The sequence below is a fragment of the Scardinius erythrophthalmus genome (genome assembly GCF_964197995.2).
Source record: "Scardinius erythrophthalmus genome assembly, chromosome: 21".
Taxonomy (NCBI): Eukaryota; Metazoa; Chordata; class Actinopteri; order Cypriniformes; family Leuciscidae; genus Scardinius; species Scardinius erythrophthalmus.
The window spans coordinates 7062745-7086596 of record NC_138241.1 but is presented as its reverse complement, the minus strand read 5'-3'; positions in this window follow the sequence as shown (position 1 = coordinate 7086596).

Sequence of the window (23852 nt, the reverse complement as noted above, 5' to 3'; positions counted from 1 at the left end):
CCTCTCTTAGCAAAGGGCACATAAAGGTGGCCAGGCGTCGTGAGGACAGCACTGGAGCAGGGGGCCTTTGTGCCACCCCCCGGTCATCCGGACACATGCCCACTTCCCTCCACAATGCCTTTATTTGGTCTTGGAGAGCCGCCATAGGTTGTCGGGACAACATTGTCGCATCAACAGCATCACACTGGACTAGGTGACCGCATAAATTAACAGCTACACTTAATAAATCTATTGACATTTAAAACATACGAAAATCTGCATGAAAACAAAATATTTTTTTAATGTATTAAAACATATACAACAAAACGTAGATTTTTTGTTTTTAAATGTATGCATGTCATGAGCATTTAGACAGTTATAATGTCTCTGATTTAAAAAAATTTTCTATAAAAAACAAACTGTTATTAATGAGAAAATAATCTTCCAAGCCATGTCTTTACCCAAATACACTCTGACAAAGCTATAATAATGACTTATATTTTAGAACTGTCAGGACGGATTTCGCAGGATATCGCACATACATCAGCTGCCCGTGTGCGTCACATCATTTCAGTAGACAGAAAAAGTAGATTTACCTATGGTTAGAAAGTTCTAATCGTTTTAATTGTGAATTTATATCTCACAATTCTAACTTTTTTCTCGCAATTGTGAGTTTTTACATCTCACAATTCTGTGAAAAAAATCTTAATTGCGAGTTATAAACTCACAATTGCGAATGAAAGTCTGAACTGAAAGACATACTGTACGCTGCGTCCAAAATAGAATTCTTCCCTACTATATAGTATGCGAAAAACAGTATGCCAAAAGAGTAGTATATCCGAATACATAGTATTCGAAAAACAGTAGACGAAACATCCCTAGATTACCTACAACTTCCGGCGAGATTCTGAAGTGCACATTCAATGGACACTTTACTATCCCATGAGGCCACGGGAGAGGATTCATTAATGATGTGGTCACTTAACAGTAACAACAGTATTATTTCTGAATTTATTTTATTTATTTTTTATTAATTTTTTAGGATAGTTGCTTTCCTGATGTTGAATGTCTGCCTTCATATAATCTTGGCAAAGAATACATCACAGAGCAAAGAGGACACTGACAACGTGCCAGGAGACAATAAAGAGAGCAGGAAACAAAGTCACAGCTTTCAAATTTTGTGAATTTTTAAAGAAATTCAAACAATAATTAAAGCTGCAAGCAGCGATGAAAGGGTCCTCGCACCCGTGCCACCGCCACCCGGTGGCTTTAGGAAAACAGAGCACGGTGGCCAATTTGCATTTAAGTAGGTAAATATAGGAGGACTATTTCAAAGTCATTTTTATTTGCCAGGCTTCCTGCTGACAACTGGTGGCGCTATGACTGTAACTAAATTTTGGCATGTCGATGTCTTCAGGCCAGGGCACTTATCAAACATGTGAAGTTTGGGGCAGATTTCACATTGCATGCTTGAGTTACAAAAAATCCCTTTATTATGGTGATAATAGCATGCTTTATCACTTAGCTAAGTTTTGCTAGCATGCACATGTTTGCCACACAATGGCATATTTTTGTATGTTGCTAGTACTGCATTAGATTGTTAAACGTGTCACTTCCTGCTGCCAGTAGGTGGCACTATGACTATAACTGAATATCGCCATATAGATGTGTTCAGGGCAGGACTCTTATCAAATGTGTGAAGTTTGGGGCAGATTGCACATTATATGCTTAAGTTACAGCAACTTCCTTTTGCATTTATAGCATGCTTTAACACTTAGCTAAGTGTTGCTAGCAAGTTTTAGCATGTTTCTAGCATGTTGCATATTAAGTGTGGGGTAGACTGGACATTGAATGCCTGAGTTACAGCAACTTCCTGTTTTATTGCATTAATAACACGCTTTAGCACTTAGCTAAGTGTTAGCTAGCAAGTTTTAGCATGTTTCTATAATGTTGCTAGCATGTTTAACACTTGCTGGCACTTTTTTATATGTTATTAGGAGTCCACAAGAGCGTTAAACATGTCACTTCCTGTTTCCAGTAGGTGGCGCTATGACTAAAACTGAACATGGGCATGTACATGTGTTCAGGACAGAACTCTTATCAAACATGTGAAGTTTGTGGCAGATTGGACATTGCTTCCCAGAGTTACAGCAACTTCCTGCTTCACGGCGAAACATCAAAATTTGTCAGGCCGCCAGAGACATGCAATGTAGCGTCGCAAAGGCCTTATGATTACACTCACCAAAATTGAAGATGATCAGCTTAAAACTGTAGGAGGAGTTGGTTAAATTCAGTTTTGTGGCTCTTTAATGTTTAGTAACAGATTGCTGTAGCGCCTCAGTTAAAGCTGCTTGTGAACAGATCATCTCTTCATAGTAGCAGGGCTGCACGATTTACCAAAATATCGCAAATGTACATATCGTTATATGCATATCACAACAGCTTGCAATATCTGAATGGTTTTAATAGGCTACTTCAAAAAGTTGCGAAAAGTCAAAGTTTAAAGGGATACTTCACCGTTTTTTCATATTAAACTATGTTATTCCCTTGACTAAGACGAGTTGATACATACCTCTCTCGTCTCAGTGCGTGCACTCAATCGCTCTGGCGCGCGGCGACACTTTAATAGCACTTAGCTTAGCCCAGTTCATTCATTAGGGACCAAACAGAGATGAAGTTAGAAGCGACCAAACACCTCCACGTTTTCCTTATTTAAATACAGTTACACGACCAAGTATGGTGACACAAAATAAAACATGGCGCTTTTCTAAGCAGGTGAAAAGGATAACTATAATGTATGGCGGAATAGCACTTGAAGTTGGGAGCACTTCAACTCTGCGCAGTAAAAATTCACGCTTGAAAAATCCTCTCCCTCTCACTTCTGTCATTAGAACCAACGTGACTTTTTACTGCGCAGAGTTGAAGTGCTCCCAACTTTCCCAAGTTTCTTACATGAATACTACTGTTAAATAGATCTAATTTAGGCCTACCTGAAAAACTTAAAGCACTGTTTATTTCATTCGTATCTTTGTTTTATTATTTTTGTCCTATTGTTTGTAATTTGCCTCTTTGCCATTATTTTTTATAACAAAGATGAATTAAAAAAACAAAAATAACTCATTTTTATTTTTGTAAAATCCACCCCTAGATTCAGGTGTTTTGTTAACCTGGATATTTTAGATGTTAAGTTTTCAGGTTGATATAACTATATAGAACCAATTTGAGCAAAGAGTTGTTGGCATTTAAGTAGTTTATTATTATTATTATTATTATTATTTACATTAATGTTAAAATTACATTTTCAGATTTCCCAGTAAGATATATATTTAGTATCGTATCAGTATCGTATCGCATATCGCATTATTTAACAAGTTATCACATATCACAGTTTTCATCAATATCGTGCAGCCCTAAACAGAAGGTGTGTTGTTTCAACTGCGGAAAGATGTCAATACACACCATTTTTCAAGTTCAAGTCCATCTACTGTTAATCTACTAACTCTCCAGATTGTTTGTCGGACAAAACAGAGGATTCTGAGTTATGATGGTTCAGATCGCCTGTCAAACTCCTGGTGAAGGATGCTTCAGAACTGCAAGAAATAATTCTGACTTTTTTTCTGAGAATTGTGAGATACTGTACAAATTGGCAATTACAAGAAAAAAAAGTCAGATTTTTCCACATTTTTTAATTTTCAATTTTGTGGCGGAAACAACCTTCAATAGAGACTTCATATCTATTAAAAAAGAAGAAGAAGAAGAAGAAAAAAACAACTAAACAGTTTTTAGAATATATAGTCTGCATTAAATGATTAAGACTCCAGGTTAGTCTGACATGTGTGTCTCTTAATATAGAAGCAGGGTGTGGATTTCCTGAGAATGTTTGCCTAATCTTGCTATTTCCAAATATAATATATCTGAAATTCAAACATGTTTCCAACAAGAACGAGCTTGTTCAGCCCTCTCTTAAACATTGTATATACAGTATACGTCTCTTGCTTTTGCCAACATTCTCTTAATTATTTTATTCACCTGGGGCATATAAGTATATGAAAACAGTGTTTTCATTTTCGCCTCATAAGCATCTTTTAGCCTAAAAGTAAAGGGGGGGGGGGGGCTTCATCATTTGAATGAATAAAGCTTCATCATTTGCTGACATATATATTTTTCCACTGAAATGATACTGCTGTTTGGCCAGAGGATTTGTGAAATTTACTCAGAACCTGGTTGTTTCCACTAAAGAGAACGATGATGAAACTGAGTGTGTTGCGCCTTTGTTCTCAAGTCAGTATGAGTTTCGAGAGCTTATTGTTGACATCAGTCATTTAAAGTCATCATGAGTTGGTTATGCGATGCAACTCACACAAGTTTTAAATAGCCAATGTCATGAACAGAAGAAAAAAATTCAGAACACTAAAACAGATGCAAAATAATACAATATTATATATTGTAAAATATACAATATATTAATATTTTGGTTGTCTGATCTTTGTCTATTTAAGAAACATATAACCAATCAAATTCGTAGCAATCAATTCACATGTATTATCGCGTGTGAAAAAGAAGTGCACTTAATTACACTGAATGTGCACTTGTAGTGTACTTCAAATCTTAAAAGTTTATTTTAAAACTCTGCACTTGCAGATAATAGAATATTAATGAAATAAAAGGCCACCTGAAGAGAGTACACTTTCATGACTACGTTTCTAAACACATTTAAGAACACTCAAAAAGTGCACTTTGTAATAATGTCAAATTAAAGTTAGAATTGAAAGTTCATTTTAAATCATTACTTAAAAAAAATGTTCATGCTTTTATGAAGTGCAATTACTTTGACTAACAAAGTACTTAATTTACTAATACTATTACATTTTAAGTTAATAATATTATTTAAATGTTTTAAATGGCAACTTCATCATTACAAATGTTTAAATATATGACAGTTTTAATTAAAATTACATTATATTATAATATAGTATATTTTAGTTTACCAAATGTTTATCAGTAGATTTGACAGGACACTTTAACCATATATCAAAGACAATATAAGTAATATTAGAAGTATATTACATATAAATATGTACTGAAGTCCTAATTAAAGCTCCAGTCCGTAACTTTTTGGGGTTAAAAATTATCCAAAATGATTTTTTGAGCAAGTACATAACCAGCCAGTGTTCAGAACTATCTGCTTGCCTTAGCTCGATTCAAAACGGTAAGCTTGTAATAATGTTTTTAATTCCGTGGTACTGGTGGATTTCTGCGGGAAATCCGATTATGTCTTTGCGTCATTACGTCAAATCTGTACACATAAAGAAGAGTCTCGGCTAGTAGGCTATAGGGCTGTCACTTTACGTTCGAAAATCGATTGCACAATCGATTGGACCAACCAACGCAAGTTTCGAAAACGAAAATAGGGAATCGATTTTAACGGTCTTTTCTCGGAGCGCGTCCAGCTCGTCACGATACGCTCGCAGCGAACGCGCGTCACACAGCAACTGCAGGCTCTGACACACACGCATAACAGCAAATTATCCTTCTGCATAATGTGTCTCTTTTTACTACAAAACTGTGAATTCTGCCGGTATGCAGACAGTCTCATGCATTCAGATACAAATTCGGGCTACGCATCTACAATCGCCTACGTAGGCGAAATTTGTTTGACATTTCTAATCGCAAACACAGCCATGTTGAAAACTGAGGTAATGTTTATGTTATGGCAGTCCACTCTGCTTATTGTTTTTCGAGAATGTTGCACTCCTGTTTGTCACTGTGTACGAAACTTCACGCCAATAAATCATCAGAAATATTGCAGACTTGTCCGCGTCTCAAGCGCCCTCTTTACGTTCGTCCTTATGCCTGTTCGTTGTCCGTGGATTTGCCCATATTTTGCGTTTAAAATGGAAACGTCTTTAGACATGGAAAATCGATTTTACAATCGATTCAATGAACACTTATGTCTCAAAAATCGAACAGGATTTTTTCACAAAAGTGACAGCCCTAGTAGGCTATGAGTGTGAGGATGTTGGAGGTGGAGATTTATAGCCTTTTCTCACAGCACTTGATATAATTAAATTTATTAATTTGATGGCGGGTCCAGAAAGGTTCAAACGACAATCACCAGTGACAATTCACCAGGCGTAAAATGCAAAAGACTTCGGACTTTGGAGTGGCTACAGAAAAAAAGAGACTGCAACCGGCCCATGTGAAAACAAGGATAAATATCGAAAGGGCTTTAAATGTAGTCACGCAATGCTGATGTTGTTAACATTAACAATTTGAGAACAAAGTATAATTTGCATGGTTTGACGTGATATGATAAGCGATCGTTAGATTTAATCAGCGCGATTTACTGCAATGTTGTTGTTTTTCCTTAGTTGGTCAGAACAAAAGTGTATGTTACTTGTTCAGAAGACATTTTCCAGTGAAAATTCTAATATTGGTCATACTTCCAAAAAGTAGAATCTGTGATTGCGAATGGCAGTATCCACACCGGTGCGGTGACTAACAGCCGCACGTTCTCCTCAAAACAATGGATTCATCCGCGCTGTGCCGTGCCGAGGCACAACCCACGTAAAGCTGATAATTCCCCGAATAACTGCAATTGCAGATTTCGAACAGAGATGGCGACAAAGAGGAAAAACTACGGACTGCAGCTTTAATTGGTTAAAAAAATTGCTAATTGCCTTTATATCATTTTAAACTATAATACATGGTCATTTAATTGTAAATAGCAATTAAGTGTCCGAAAACATTACATTCAGTTTATTCTTTAAAAAGTTTATTATTTCTGTAATAAGTTGTATTTTTAAAAGTATGCCAAAGAACTCCTTTTCACAAGGGATATGATAAAATCATTTTATTTCAGACAGAGAGACAAAATAAACTTCTCTGAAGAAGCTGCATAGCCATCAAAACGGTCGATCAACCACGGGACAGGGCATTGGACACTGATTGTAATCACTGATTGTAAATGGCAGATAGAGATCTAGTTTTGTACAATCTCGTTTTGTATTTTGAGTTGAGGCAGGTAATGAGAGTCTATAGCAAAAAAATCTATAGCTTTATAGCTATAGTCTATAGCTTTCTCTGTATGACTGCGCCTCACAATGAGGCCTTAGACCATCCAGTAGGTCACTAGCAAAGGACAAAACGGGTAATGTTTAAATAAATCTCTTTTCCAGTAAGGAAGCTGGGCCAAAGCGGGTCCTGCCGGCAACTCTCCCACACAAGACCACAGTGTCTTGCTTTTCCAATTAAATTATCTTTCGGACAATGCAGAGTCTTCCCAATTCACACCTCAATTGACAGTGTGGCGGCTTGCATTGTGAGAAGACAGATTTCCATTCCCTCAAAAATAGATTTTCCCTAAAGAAGTGACAATGGAGTGCACAATCCCTCCTCACTTCCTCACAATGAAAGAGGGATAAGACTGAACTGTTAAAAATCACCCCTGAGAGTAACGGAACGTCTATTTCATTGTGAACTCAGTATATTGAAATGAATTTTGACTACTATATTGCCAAAAAACACCTCCTGAGGTAAATCAAATTTTGCACAGTACCTTCCAAATACACAACAATCCAAGATTTTCACCAGCTCGCTTTAATGCTGAAAATGAATATGATGTGTGAATCGAATTTATTGCATAAAGCATTCTATATGACTATGGAATATTGTTCAAAACACAGTTATATGCACCTTTCAAGTCTTAAAGTGAAGTAATAAGTATATTAAATACTCTGATAGTTGCATATATGATGTGTATCCTAAAAATGTACTGTTCCAAAAAATATAAAGGGCACCATAAAAGTACCATAAAAGGATATATGATTTGTGTGTTGTATTTCAAGTCTTGTACTCCAAATAACAGCATCATGTCACAAGCAGTCCAAAATATTCTTACCATCATAATCATACAGTAGGTTAAAGGATTAGTTCACTTCAGAATTAAAATTTCCTGATCATTTACTCACCTCCACGTCATCCAAGATGTTCATGTCTTTTTTTAGTCGAAAATAAATTAGGGTTTTTGAGGAAAACATTCCAGGATTTTTCTTCACATAGTGGACTTCTATAGGGTACAACCAGGATACAATGGTTTAAAGGTCCAAATTGCAGTTTCAATGCAGCTTCAAAGGGCTCTACTCGATCCCAGCCGAGGAATAAAGGTCTTATCTAGCCAAACGATCGGTAATTTTCAAAAAAAAAAAAAAAAAAAAAATTATATATATATATATATATATATATATATATATATATATATATATATTATATACACTTTTTAACCACAAATGACATGCATTTGCCTTTCATACTCAGGTTGAAAGGTCACGCGTGATGTAGGCGGAAGTACTGACCTAGTGTTTACAAGGTGAACGTGCCAAAAAAAATAAAAAGGTAAAACAACAATGTCGGACAACTTCGAAGTTAGAGGAGAAAATTAGTTTGTCTCCCTACCCTACCTTTTTTGAACCGGAACATGCGTGACCATTCAACATGATTACATAATGCGTTGTGCATCGCAGTGCTAGTGCAAGATGAGCATTTGTGGTTAAAAAGTATATATATATATATATATATATGGTTATTTTTTTTTAGAAAATGACTGATCGTTTCGCTAGATAAGACCCTTATTCCTCTGCTGGGATCGTGTAGAGCCCTTTGAAGCTGCACTGAAACTGCAATTTGGACCTTAAAACCGTTGGACCCCATTGAAGTCCACTATATGGAGAAAAATCCTGAAATGTTTTCCTCAAAAACCTTAATTTCTTTTCGACTGAAGAAAGAAAGACATGAACATCTTGGATGGTGTGGGGGTGAGTAAAGTTTTAATTTAAATTTGAATTCTGAAGTGAACTAATTCTTTAAATTGGAATTCTGAAAGAGGAGGGACCCTAACATTTTTGGGTGATTCTGGTTCCTGAAGTGAATCATCACTTTTACAGTTTGCTCCATTACAACTTTTAATAAACCCTGCAAAGTCACTACTGCATATTAGAGTTCTCAACGGGTCGGGTCGGCCCGACAAACCCGACAGGACCCGCGGGTTCGGGCCAGGTTCGGGTCGAAAATATAAGCAAATGACTCGGGTTGGGTCGGACCTCGGGCTTAATCTTTTCCGCTCAGTGAAAAACAATACAAAACAAAAAAACATTTATTAATCATCGCTGCTGTTCACCGTAAAGAAAGTCTGGCTGTTGCGTGCAACGTGCATCATGGAGAGGGGCGGGGGCAGACCTGACGCCGCTGCGTGCACGCCTTTAGCCTGGAGAAGAAGATGGAGTTGGTGAAAAGTAAACTTGCCGCAGGTGAATTCACCGTCGCTACTACAGGAGTGGGAAAATCAGAGGTCTGGAAAGTTGTTTGCATTGTTTGTATTGTTAAAAGGCATGAACATTAAAGGTTGATTTGAATTTCCGTCTGCTGGTCATGATAATACGTGTAGGCTATGAGAGAAAAAAAAAAATTTATCACCGGGCAATTTGGCCGGGTTCGGGCAGATAATTCATGATGCTGTGTCGGGTTACATCAGGTCCGGGCTTTAAAAGCCACGGGCCGGGTCGGGTCGGGTTGTAATTTTCAGGCCTGTTGAGAACTCTACTGCATATCATTGAATAAAGACCAAAAACAGGGGGCTTCCAAACATCTATTGTGTTGCACTAAAGTATAACCATACCGGTTTGGAACAACATGAGAGCGAGTAAATGATGGCAGCATTTTACATCATCATTTTATGACAGAATATATTTACACATCTGGGTAAACATCAAAAGCCCATCCAAAGAGTACATCTAGCATAAAGAATGAGAGAGGTGAAAAGAAAGTGACACATCTGAATATTTTCAGTGTGAGCTTGTAGAGTTGAGTTTGTGCCAGTGCTATGACTGGGCATGTGTGAGCGTTTGTCACGCATCTTTTAGTTTGAAACATTTCAACTTGCAGAGGTAACCATGGATTGAGTCATTATAACAACAAACCAGGGCAGCCTGCCACAAATGAGGCGGGTTATAACCGTCAACACTCGTCCAACACCAGCCAGACTGCAAAATACATTCCAAGAATAGATTATGTACAGACAGATAATATTGTTCAGTGAGAAAATACAATATCAGTAGGATCTCTAAGACTATGGAAGCATATTCACCATGTCGTGTCACTAACAAATTTAAATAACCGTGAGCTTCAAGGGTCCTATTTTGCAATTAATCACACATTTTGAGCTGTCATCTTTCAGGTTATCAAAAATGTCAGAAAATAGGGGTATTGTGTGATTGGAGAGAGAGACAAAACTGGTTAAAGTGCAGCCCGTTCTCATCCCAAGGCATCATATACTGACGCTTTTGACATTTCGTCTACATCGAACGCACATGGCACCCTTTAGCATCAATATGAGACGCAGATAGATATGGGCCAGAAGGCGCCTCCTAGCGGTCTAACCCTAAGGCCGTGTGTCCACCAAAGCGTTTTTACTCGCGGCTGGCGTGTTTTTTCAATTGTTTTCAATGGGAGCGCCGCGTTTTTAAAACGCCATGAGCGTAACGAGGCGCTGAGCGTCTTTTTCACGCTGAAGCGCTGAGCGTTCGGCGTTTTTTACTGGTCGCCGAGAGTTGAAGAATGTTCAACTTTTGGTAAAACGCAGCGCTCATCACTGTCACTTTTTACCCATTCGTCCAATCACAGTGGAGGAGGGGCGGGACTAATACCATACCGACCAACCGCGTCCGCCACATGATTCTGCTTGTACAACGTCAACAGATGACAACAACAAGCATAATAACGGAACAAAATCAAGAGCCAGATAAAATACATTACATTGTATTGACATTTTAATATAGAATCAACACAGAAACAAAATATGTGTGAAATGAGATACTAGTAAGACTTTCGCGGATATTCCGTATCATAACAAGCAAAGTGTCTCGGTCTCAACCGTCTCAACTGAAAAAAACGCTGCGCTGCCAAAACGCTCTCAAGCGCCCACAGCTGAGCGTTTTTAGCAGAGCGCCTAGCGTTTTCAGCTGGCTAATAACGCTTTGGTGGACACACAGCCTAACTCTACCCCAGACCTAAACCTACCCATAACCGAACAAAGCTCTGTGCGTGTCATATTGACGCTAAAGGGTGCCATGTGCGTTCGATGTAGACGAAATGTCAAAAGCGTCAGTATATGACGCCCTAGGATGAGAATGCATTGTTAAAGTGATACTACACTGCTGGAAAATGGGCTTTCAACAAAACTTGTCTGCCTATGCTGTAGCAAGTAAATGTTTTAAATCTGTGCTACCTGACTATAGAAAACAGAGAAAAAAAAGGCTGTTACATTCCCTTTTGCCAAATAGGTAGGAAAACTTCAACACCCATAATGCACTGGGCATGGTGCCATCCAAGGCCACTCCCACCAGTCTGCTATGGATACGCTTGACCAGAGTCAAATACCACCTTGCTTTAGTAAGAGATACTTCTTAGTAAACTTTGTCATAATGATGTTGACCTGTATTGTTCCCGGGTGCACAAATTAAAAAAGTATTGTATGCTCAGCAAAACGCATATCCTCCCTAACTCCTCCCTATCCCTCTGAGGAGGGTTTTGGGTTCCAATAATTCTGTTTTTAGATGGGAATAACATCTCCTCCCTCCCCTTCTGAAGAAGGTGTGGGGTACAATAATTTTGCCCAAACAAACAGTTTGCCCAAACAAAACGTAAAATATTATGTGAAATAATCAAGGAATAATTCAATTAAACTGCAATATTAAAAACATAAAAATGTGATGCTGCAAATCAAATTGTTGAACAAGTTTTAAATCAATTTATTAAAATGTACACTGAATGAACTGATTCATGGAAAATAATCAATCTTGGCAACTTGAACAGTTTTTACTATTGAACTTTAATTTAATCATATTTGCAATGACGAGTCATTAAATAAGACAGCAACTGAAAAATAAAGTTGTTTTAATGGTGAATCAAGTTATTATGTGTGTTTCAGTATTACAAAATGTATTAGTTTCAGTATAAGCCGTGAATGAGTGAACCTCCGTGTCCCTGTAGAGTCTACTGCAGTTAATACTGGGAGGGGGGGTCAGATTTGCACCAATTACTTCTAATTCTACTATTTCTAGGTCACGGTGTAATTGATTTACTGATTAGTAGACCATCATACTTCAACCGGCTTTAAATACCTATTAAAAGGAGATTAAAATTGGAATGGAGACACATACTAACAGACAGACAAAGACAAAAGTGTATGTGGGGGGGGGGGGCAACATTTGTAGTATCTGTTCCTTGATTGACATGCTGGTAAAAAGGTAATAATCCAATCTAAAATTAACTTGTCTAATGCACATTATAGTACATTTTATTCAACAGCACATTAAATGAGATCCCTGGTGCAAAGAACAATGGAAAACACTCAAGTTTTACTTGGAAATCCAGCTCTGAACAATCCGCATAAAGTTGGACAACTTGAGCAACTGAGGCAAATTTATTAAAAAGCTCTGTCAATTTTGCACAATGCATTTCAGTGAGAAAAAAAAAAAAAAAAAACCTGCTTCATATTTGCTAACCACCATCAACAATCCAGTTTAACCATGCACTAGCTGCAATGTGTCAGGCTATTTAAATAAAGTCACTTTCATACCTCCTTTCTATGTAAATTAGGCTTATTATAAATGCCATCTTAGACCTGTTTCACACCGCATGCGAAAGCAGTCTGTATTTCTTACAGTGCCCAAATTCAAGCTGCCCGCAGAAGAAGTGTGATGCTGCATAACAGAAGCGTAGCTGCAAGCTGCTTTTTGGCACAGAGATGGTTTTTGGTCATAAATTGCAAAAGTTTAACATTAAACTTATTTATCAACAAAAGCTTTTGCAAAATAGGCTTTTGTGAAGATTTTATAAACACTCAAGTACTGACTCATTGGTTCACAAAGATGTCTGACAGATTTGACGCAAGCTGCAGACTTAAAAGGGTTAATTTACCCAAAAATGAAAATCCTCCCATTATCTAATTACCCTTAAGCCATTTTAGGTGTATATGACTTTCTTCTTTCAGCCAAACACAATCGGAGTTATATAAAAAAAATATCCTATATATAATCCTAAATATACGGCTTCAGGGGGTTAATAAAGGCCTTCTGAAACAAAGCCATGCATTTTTGTAAGAAAATATCCATATTTATAACTATAATCACTGGCTTCCGGTAACACGAGTCTAGTTCCGGCGGAAGAGTGACATCTGACCCGACGCATGACATATTGACGAACGCAATACAAAACACCGGTCACGAATTAGTAGTCTAAAACGAGGATTTTTAAAGAGAAATGAAGAAGAAGAAGAAGAAGTTTTATTTATATAGCGCCTTTCCATAGCTCAAGGTCGCTTTACATTCTACATTACAATACATTTAAAGGGATACTCTACCGTTTTTTCATATTAAACTATGTTATTCCCTTAACTAAGACGAGTTGATACATACCTCTCTCATCTCAGTGCGTGCACTTAATCGCTCTAGCACGCGGTGACACTTTGAAAGCACTTAGCTTACCCTAGTATATTCAAAAGTCACGCCTGATCCTCTTCCTCTCACTTCTGTCAATAGTGGGAAGAGGATCAGGCGTGACTTTTTACTGCGCCAGTCGAAGTACTCCCAAAAGTGCTATTCCGCCATACATTATAGTTATCCTTTTTAACCTGCTTAGGTCGTATACTTGGTCGTATAACTACTCATGTAACTGTTTTTAAATAGGGAAAACGATGTGTTTGGTCACTTCTAAATTCATTGCTGCTAGATACCATTGAATATACAGGGGTAAGCTAAGTGCTTTCAAAGTGTCACCGCGCGCTAGAGCGATTAAGTGCACGCACTGAGATGAGAGAGGTATGTATCAACTCGTCTTGGTTAAGGGAATAACATAGTTTAATATGAAAAAACGGTAGAGTATCCCTTTAAACACCCACACATACATTACAGTCACATAGGATACATATAGTCATTATCCAAAATGCATGTTATATATATATATATGTTTTTAACTGGGTCTTGAAAGTAGCCACAGATGAGATATTACATAGTGTAAGAGGTAGCGAATTCCATAATTGAGGAGCATTAACACTAAATGACCTTCCACCTACATTAGACAGCCGGAAACGAGGGATGGACAATAAACCAAGTTCAGCTGATCTAAGGGACCGGGCAGGGTGGTAAGGGTAGAGTAGGTCAGACAGATATTGGGGAGCAAGACCATTTAATGCTTTGAACGTTAGAAGCAATACCTTAAAGTGGATATGTGATGCCACAGGTAGCCAGTGAAGGTCATGAAGCAGAGGAGTAATGTGAGCAGAACTCTTGCTGCAGAGTTTTGAACGTACTGTAATCTTGCAATACGTTTTTTGGGAAGACCAAGAAATAAGGCATTGCAATAGTCCAGGTGTGATGTGATTAATGCATGAATTAAGGTTTCAGCATCAGCTAAAGTGAGAGAAGATCGTAGACGAGCAATATTACGGAGATGGAAAAAAGAGTTTTTAACAAGAGAAGAAATATGAGAGCCAAAAGATAGAGTTGGATCGAATAAGACGTCAAGGTTACGAATCGATTACGAAGGCTTAACGTGAATTTCATCAATATCAAATGACTGGTCCATCCTTTTGACTGAGGCAGTAGAATCAATCACTAATATCTCAGTTTTCTTATCATTAAATTTGAGGAAATTCAGGGACATCCAATGCAGTGGATTTCGATATAAGTAAAGAGGAGCTTGAGTTTGTTGTCCAGCCCTATTAGTTTGAGCCGTGAGAGGCATCAAAGCTTACGCTACTTCTACACCTTACATCATACATCAGGTCAGAGGTCACTCTTCTGCTGGGACTAGACTCGTGTACGGCTGTTACCGGAAGCCAGTGATTATAGTTTATAAAGTTATAAATGTGGTTATTTTTCTTACAAAAACACATTGCTTTGCTTCAGAAGGCCTTTATTAACCCCTGGAGCCGTCTGGGTTACTTTTATGATGGATGGATGCGCTTTTTTGGGCTTCAAAATCTCAGGTGCTATTCACTCCCATTATAAAACTTGGAGCTATGAGATATTTTTTAATATAACTCCGATTGGCTGAAAGAAGAAAGTCATATACACATAGGATGGCTTGAGGGTGAGTAAATCATGGGTTAATTTTCATTTTTAGGTGAACTAAGCCTTTAAAAACAACTTTCTACTCAGTAAATCTGGCTGAATGAAGACAATTAAAGGGATTGTTTAAAGGGAAGTTTTATTTATATTAACCTTAACAAATATTACTCAATACTGTAACAAATGAGTAGGTGTTGCTCACTGACACTATCAGTTCATTTTAGTTAATGCAGAATTTTAATTTTTTAAAAACTGTATTTATAGCAGTTATTTATCTTTTTTGCAAATTTTGCTCAGAGCAGAATTTTTGGGTGTGTTCAGTTACTTGATTGCCAATTATTTAGTGAATCATATGCTAAAACAACATAGTACGTGCAAATAAAAAAAACGCTATCTGTAGGCACAGTTCATTCTTAAGGCTGGTCCACACACACTTATCAGATTTTCAAAATGAGAGATACCAAAAAAATCTGATTTAATAGTTTTAGTGTGTGGTAGTGCCTTGATGTGACCAAGAAAGCACACCACACACTAACAGAGTCCTGAACATGGGAAATCTCGCAAAATCTCTCGCATCCAAACGTGAATTTAGAATAAACAAAGATGGCAGACAAAAGACAAGAAGAAATGGCGATAATGGTGTTTGGACTGCTTTTTAAAGAAAAATCGTGGAGAAAAATAAATAGGTTTGGATGAATTTGTGTTTGAGGCCGTTTACATGTCGCATCTAAAACACGTGGAAAACGCAGGCTGTACCACTTTCTCCTCTTTTCAGTAGCGCTTGGGAGCTTGTGCTAAATGCGCTCCAGTGGTGTATGCCGCTGCTAAGCAATCATGAGCCGCGTTCTCCATGAAGACAGAAGTTTCAGCAAAGGGTAAATGGATTTCCAGCCCTTGCATTGGCTCTAATACTAGTTATATTTATGGAGATGAGAAATAAATAAATAAAAAACTCCCTCTACAGCTATGAGCACCTGTTCATCCATCTTGGCTGAGCTTTCCATGTTGTTACAGAAAGGCCAAAGCTGTTTGGTTGGTTCTTGTCAAATGAGCTGCGGTGTGCTTGTGTCATTCTGCAGTGTAGACGTGCCTGAGAAAAACGCCCACGTCACTCTCCATTTGAGCTTGTCGCAAGTCTACATGTAAACTAACAAACCTGAACGCGCAAAAGGGCACAACGTGAACGGCTCCTTATGCTTTTGTCAGCTTGCAGTTTCTAACAGAAATGAACACTAGAGGCAGTAAAACAGCAAGCACTTTTAATCGTTTTCACACACAATTATGATTACAGGGCAGATTATGGATTAATAAAGACTTGTTTTCACGCGGCACCTTGCACAATTATGTTATGACCTCAAAACACTGTTTTGACATAGTGCATGATTTGTAATTTAAACAAATATATTTTGGAGTTTTTTGCCTCGGGTACGAATCCCGTGAAAGACGAGTCACGATAAAAGAGCTCAAAGACAAGAGTTCAAAAACAAGCTAAAATGGCATGGTTACAATTGCGTTTTTATGTCACATTTGCTTTTGTTAACACTATCGGGTAGGTTTAGGGTTTAGTGTAGGTGTACGATATTTTAAAATGGAGCTTTGAGATTTTAGCACCACTCACCGGACATTTCAGTTCAGAACTGCAGTGATACGTACAAACTCCAACGTGATAAAAGGTTGCAATTTTCACATTAATCTGTTCTGGAAAAAACTAAAGACGCTTTTAGCGCCACTCACTGGACATTTCACTTTGAAACTGTGTCGAAACGTGCACGACGCAGCGTATTTTGCGTTTTGCAAAAATGTTGCCACAGGTACGTTTTTCTAATGAGCCTGGGCTGAATTGTTGTTTTTTTTAGGTGACTTTAGTGAATGTAGAGTGAGTTTAAAGCAGCAGGGTTTTTTCACAACCAAAGTTTGACAGATGACTCTTTTGGATCCTTGTTTTGATATGGTGCTGTTTAGCCAAGATCCAGTAAGCCCTTTTCAGACCAGGAATGGGGTCAATGTATTAGGTCTGCCCATAATAGCAGCTCGAAGTTGGCTCTATATATGTGTGTGTGGTGACACTATATTTAATTTCAAATGCAGGTCTTTTAGAGACAGCTTCATTTTTGTTATTAACTCAAACACTTAATTACAGTGCAAAATGTTTGTCATGCTAACACCACAAATATGAAAAACAAATAAAGTGTGAGAATACACAGGACATGCCGCTGAAGCTTATGCTAAACAGATAAAGAGAAATGAACATTTCGTTTGTGCGTTACATTAATTACAGCAATCTCCTCTTCAAAAACACAATATATGCATGATTTTCAACCAGCTCTAGTAATTATCCGATCAGGGGCCTAATCGACATGCCCAAGAATAGAAGCACAGCACGACGCCTGTGCAAACAGAACGAACAAAGTTCCCACACCAACACACCGCAGGGAGATTTTACTCTTGTTTTGTCATGCTTAACGTATGAACATCACAGATAGGAGACAACTAGACTAAAGAAGTTTAAGAGAAAGATCTGAGATGAAGTTGATATTTAAATGAAATATTAAGTTTCCTGTGCAAAGAAAGAGTAAACTTGTTTTATCCAGAATGTTTCCCATAGGAAAGAAAATTGATCTCATTACTATCATGGAGAAACAAATAGATTTTTTTTTTTTTTTATATGGAATATAATATAGCAAAAATGGAACACTACTGCAACAGCTTTCTTACCTATACACAACGAGCGTTTTGTTTCAGAATGGCCGTTTCTTTCAGTTTTCCCCCTCCGTTTGGCATACAACATTGTGTTTGTTGTCATCCAGTTTGAAATGGTGACTACAAACATGGAGGTTTTTCCGTATTTATGATTCTTTGCATCCTTTAGCCACTGCCTACAACACACTGGATTTTTCACTTAAAAAATGGAAAGTAACAACCGCTAAATGTTTACTCTTTGAATTTGTGCAACCGGGAACAATACAAGTCAACACCATTAGGACTAAAAGTTTGCTAATAAGTATTTCCTACTAAAGCGAGGCAGTATTTGACTCTGGTCAAGCGTATCAGTAGCAGACTGGTGTGAGTGGCCTTGAAAGGCACCATGTCCAGTGTATTATGGGTGTTGAAGTTTTCCTACCTATTTTGCAAAAGGAAGACATCAGCATTTTTCTGTTTTCTCTAGTCTAGATTAAAATTTTTATTGAAATCCCATTTTACCAGTGGTGAAGTTCCCCTTTAACTAATGTTAACTTATCTGTAAAGTGTTAACGGAAACATTTATCATGCTTCCACATTGCATTTATATCATTATACTCTTACAGTATGTCAACAGCTGTATAATTTGTCTGTTTTTTATTAATCCTAAAGAATTTTAAACAGTTGATAATTCAAGCATAGTTGAAAACTCAATTACATCAACATGTTTTTTTTTTTTTCCTGAAAGAAATGTAAGCAATGCGAAGTCTAAAATGCAGTCTCATTATTAAAAAAAATGTTAAGGGGCCTATAAAGAGGGAGAGCAGAACACGTGTAGTTGTTTGTTGTGCTCGGCTTGTCCATTCGTGCGGGCTTTTCGCATGTTGATACAAGACTGGATTAACTGTGTGTTTGTTGGATGTGTTGATGAAGTGGAAAAGGCGATATTAAGTATCTTTAGTCTAACTGATGACACATTAATCCTGTTCTCAGGTTCTGTAGAGGTGGAAACTCAAAACAATTCTGATCCCTCATTGGAAAGGCATTCGGCACAATGCCCATATGCTTGTTTTGGCCACCTCTCTCTTACACCAGAGCACTATGTACAGTATGAAACATGTCAAGAACTACACTACCAGTCATAAGTTTGGGCACACCTACTCATTCATTACCTGCAAGAATATAGTCATCAAAACCAAAACACTAAATGAGCTTCTTCTTTGTCTAGATTCCAGCTCCACTCTGGGCTTTTCTCAAACAACTTCTCAACCAACTTTCAAAACAATATTTGAAGGAGCTGTCATGTTTGCTGCACAGTGGATGCCTGATTTTCCTTAATTATACCTAATTAAATTTCCGTTATGTAAAGAAATGGATATGTCTCGCAAACTTGAAAGCATTAAGCGTAAACCTTAGCAAAAGAAGTTTTGAAATCACAAACGCTGTGTGTATGTGTGTGTATGAATGTTTTACTGACTTTACTGAACAGCATTTCACCAAGTATTAAAGGCACAAATCTCATGTTTTGATTAGATATTTTTAATGAACTGTTATCTAACATAAAATTAACCAACCATAAAATGTATCTCTTTCTAAATACATAAAATTCCTGGTCTTTATCCTTATCTGTTCATTTTACTATTGTAAAAATATTTTAATAAAGGATTTTAATTAAAAATGTAATATTTAGCTACATTCCCTTTTTTGTGCAACTCTGTTACCGTAATGTGTCATTTTCCTCATTACACTTAATCAGTCAACTACACGAAATGTCAACAAGAAGCTCGTTTCTGCCAAGGTAGTTGCGACTTTTTTTCTCGCAATTGTTTACATCTCACAATTCTAACCTTTTTTCTAAGAATTAAAGAAAAAAAGGATATAAACTTGCAATTGCGAGAAAAAAAAAGTCAGAATTGCGAGTTTATATCACGAACTCGCAATTCTGACTTTTTTTTTCTCGCAATTGCAAGTTTATATCCTTTTTTTTCTCAGAATTGTGGGATATAAGAGACTTCTTTTCTCAGAATTGTGAGATATAAAGTTGCAATTCTGTGAAAAAGTCAGCATTTCTTACATTTTCTTGCAATTGTATGGAAATTAGTTTCCGGCACGGAATTATAACACACAATTGTGAGTTTATATCATGTAATACTAGGAAAAAAAAGTCAGAATTGTGAGACATAAACTTACAATTGTGAGAAAAATGTCAGAAATGTGAGATAAAAAGTCACAATTACCTTTTACATTGTTTTATTCCGTGGAGGAAACAAGCCTCCATATTAAAGCGACACCCAAGAAGTAGGCCTATTATTATTTAGATCCCTTCTACAGCATGGCGGAAGACAAGTAAATAATCTAATTTCATTTTAACAATTTTCACACAAAATATTAATACAAACATATTTTTTTTAATTTGTTGGAAATCTCAGTTTATCAGTAACTCAAAGACAACATTTGCTGCAAACTAACTAACTTACCCCTACTGAGTAGCAATCTTAATTTAGGCTAAATTGTGTTACTTAAAACCCTTTCAAATTACATGAATCATTGAGATAAACTGCATGCAGACATGCCTCAAATCTTGGCAACAGGGTTGCAAAAATCACAAAATGAATAGAAAATAAAACCACTCATTTAATATGTGGTTCGATCTCCTGAGGTTGACGGACAATATTTTCTGAGAGTGAAGCGGCTCATTTCACTGAACATGGACTGAAAAAGAAAAGATATTTTGCAAAGACTATCTTGGAACATTTTAGATATTGCCTTGGGACCACTTGGAAAACATCATCTCCAGAGCAGAGGACCAATTTGCCACCATAAAAAAATAAAGAAAAAACGAGTACTGAGAGCTTATGAGACAAAAACATGCTGTGTTTCTCTCCAGCACACTAAGTAAAACGGTGTGAAAAGCAGAACGGAAATGACAAGCATGTCAGACGTTTAAGATACTGTGGGAGAGTTAGAGCAATCATTCACTCGTGCCAATATGCTCCTCTATCCCCCTTTACAAAAATAACGTCTTGTGTTTGGTCTACATTCAGGGCAATACTTTTCAGCAATTTGCCAGACATTACGGAGATATTTTTATACACAGACTGTAACTTTATACCTCTCTCTGATTGTGATCGCTCCCAGTAGAAATCCCCACTCTGAGATGAGGCTAGGGAAGCTGAACTGCAATTATAAGACTTTAAATAATTTTAGAAGAGTAGACCAACATTAAATAATTTACACAATTTGATTTAACTGAGGTTCTTGAAAATGTAGTTAGAACTTTAGTAAAGAAAATATTGTTTTTACTTTCTGTCTTCCACTTTTTCCATAGCCAAGAAAAAAAAAAAAGGTTTTGAATCTGTTCCAGGTTTAATACAAGAATGGTAAAAAAAGTAGAGAATTTTATCGAGAATATTCAATTTCAAAAGTATACCAACAAGACATAAACATTAATTAACATTCAGTGATTTATACTTGTCTGTGCAATGTTATATTAAATATTTCAGCTCCTGCCACCATAAACAGCCAGAAGTGTTATTTTAGTATTTATACAAGTTTTTTTTATTATTTTTTATTTTTTTTATTAAGTTTTAATATTAGTTTTATTAATACCATATTCGTTTGGAATTAGCTGTTAATGTATATTTAGGGCCCAAGCCCTGAAAGGGCGAAGGCCCTATTGTTTCCGGTAGGATTATTAGGGCCCAAGCCCTGAAAGGGCGAAGGCCCTATTGTTTTCGGTAGGATTATTATTATTAGGGCCCAAGCCCTGAAGGGGCGAAGGCCCTATTGTTTTCGTTAGGATTATTATTATTATTATTATTATTGTTCTTCAAGGGTTCGGGGGCTTTTGGGGCCTTTAACGTGCTCAAAAACTCATGAAACTTTGCACGCAGGTCAGAACCCGCGGCCATTAGGGCCGGGCTGAAGCTGGTACCCGGGCGTGGCAGGGGGGCTCAACAGCGCCCCCTAGAACACAATCTTAAATCTTGGACACATACAAGAACGTATTAGTATGAAACTCGGTACACATATAGATCTCATCGGGCCGAACAACTTTCGCGCTCTAAGTTATTAGCTCTGCCCAACAGGAAGTCAGCTATTATGGGTTGTTTGAAAAACGCATGCTGTGGAATTTAATGTACTCCTCCTAGGGAATTGATCCGATCCACACCAAACTCGGTCAGCATGAAGTCAAGATATTGAGGATGCTAAATTGCGGACGGATTTTTGATATCTCGAACGGTTTGGCCGTGGCGATGAAACGAATTTATAGCGAGAAAAGATAAACAGGAAGTGTGTTATAACTTCTGCATACATTAACTGATCTTGATGAAACTTCCGCAGTGTGTTCGTTGTAAGAGGCCGATCACATGGATGTGACTATTGTGAGTCAAAGTTATAGCGCCACCAACTGGCAGCAGGAAGTGTGTCACTTTCAAAATGCTTTGAAATCACCCTCTTATTTTTACCCGATTTGCTTCAAACTTTATGTGTATAATGTAGACACACGGCAGATGTAGACCTGTGAAAGGTTTATTGATATCTTAAATACTGTTGCCGTGGCAACGCATCAAACTTTAATATTCTTTTCAGATGCTTTTGAGACTCTTAACATACTTGAAATTGGATGAAACTCGACAGACACATCACATTTATTAGCCGGTAGACATGTGCAAAGTTTCAGAAACGGGCGTGGTGAGGGGCTCAGTAGCGCCACCTTTAGTCAAAAATGGGGGCTTAGTTTTAAGTAGAGTCACAAAAATCGTTATGTATATTGTTCTCATCAAGCCGGACAACTTTCTAATTTATAGTCATAAGCTGTGACCAACAGGAAGTGAGATATTTTGGTTTGAATGTGATTTTTTGTAGAATTCTCTCCCTCTCTCTCTCTGCCTCTGCGTCTCTGTGTGTGTGAGGGGTGGGGGGATTTGTCTTTTGAGTGAGATTTGTTTAAAATTCCTGTTTTTCAAGGTTTCAGGGGCTTTTGGGGCCTTTAACGTGCTCGAAAACTCTTGAAACTTTGCACACAGGTCAGAACCCTCGGCCATCAGGGCTGGGCTGAAGCTGGTACCCGGGTGTGGCAGGGGGGCTCAACAGCGCCCCCTGGAATGGGATCCGAACACTTGTCCATAAATCAAACACACTTGCATGTAATGATATGAAACTCGGTACACATATAGATCACATCGGGCTGAACAACTTTCGTGCTCTAAGTTTTACGCCAGCCCAACAGGAAGTCGGCAATTATGGGTTGTTTGGAGAACGCTTGCTGTGGAATGCGAAGTACTCCTCCTAGAGAATTCATCCAATCCCCACCAAACTCGGTGTGCATGAAGTCAAGACATTGAGGATTCTAAATTGCGGACGGATTTTTGATATCTCGAACGGTTTGGCCGTGGCGAGGAAACGAATTTATGGCGAGAAAAGAGAAACACGAAGTGGTATAACTTCTGCATACATTAACAGATCTTGATGAAACTTCACCAGTGTGTTCGTGGTAAGAGGCCGATCAGATGGATGTAACTATTGTGAGTCAAAGTTATAGCGCCACCAACTGGCAGCAGGAAGTGTGTCACTTTCAAAATGCTTTTGACAAAAGTGGGGGGGTTAGTTTTACCCACAGTTTTAAAAATCAGTACGTACATTGGTCTCATCGAGCCGGACAACTTTCTAATATACAGTTATTAGCTTCGACCAATAGGAAGTCAGATATTTTGGTTTGAATGTGGATTTATTTGCAAATTCAGCCTCTGCTTTTTACCCACTCCTGCTAAGTGTTTTTTTTTTTTATTCACACCAAACTTTTTTAACACGATGAAAATACATTAAACATGCTAAATTGTGAACGGATATTAAATATTTCAAACGGTTTTGACATGGCGAGGGATTAAAATAATGTCAAAAAAGGAATCAGAAAACATCCTCATATATTCTTAAAATTTAATTATACACCATTTATTTTTATATAAAATTATACAAATATTAGAACTAAACCTATTTTATTCTGTTTTTGCAATTCAAAAAGTATGAAAAAGTTAAAAACAGGCTATTTAGTGCTATTTGTTTCAA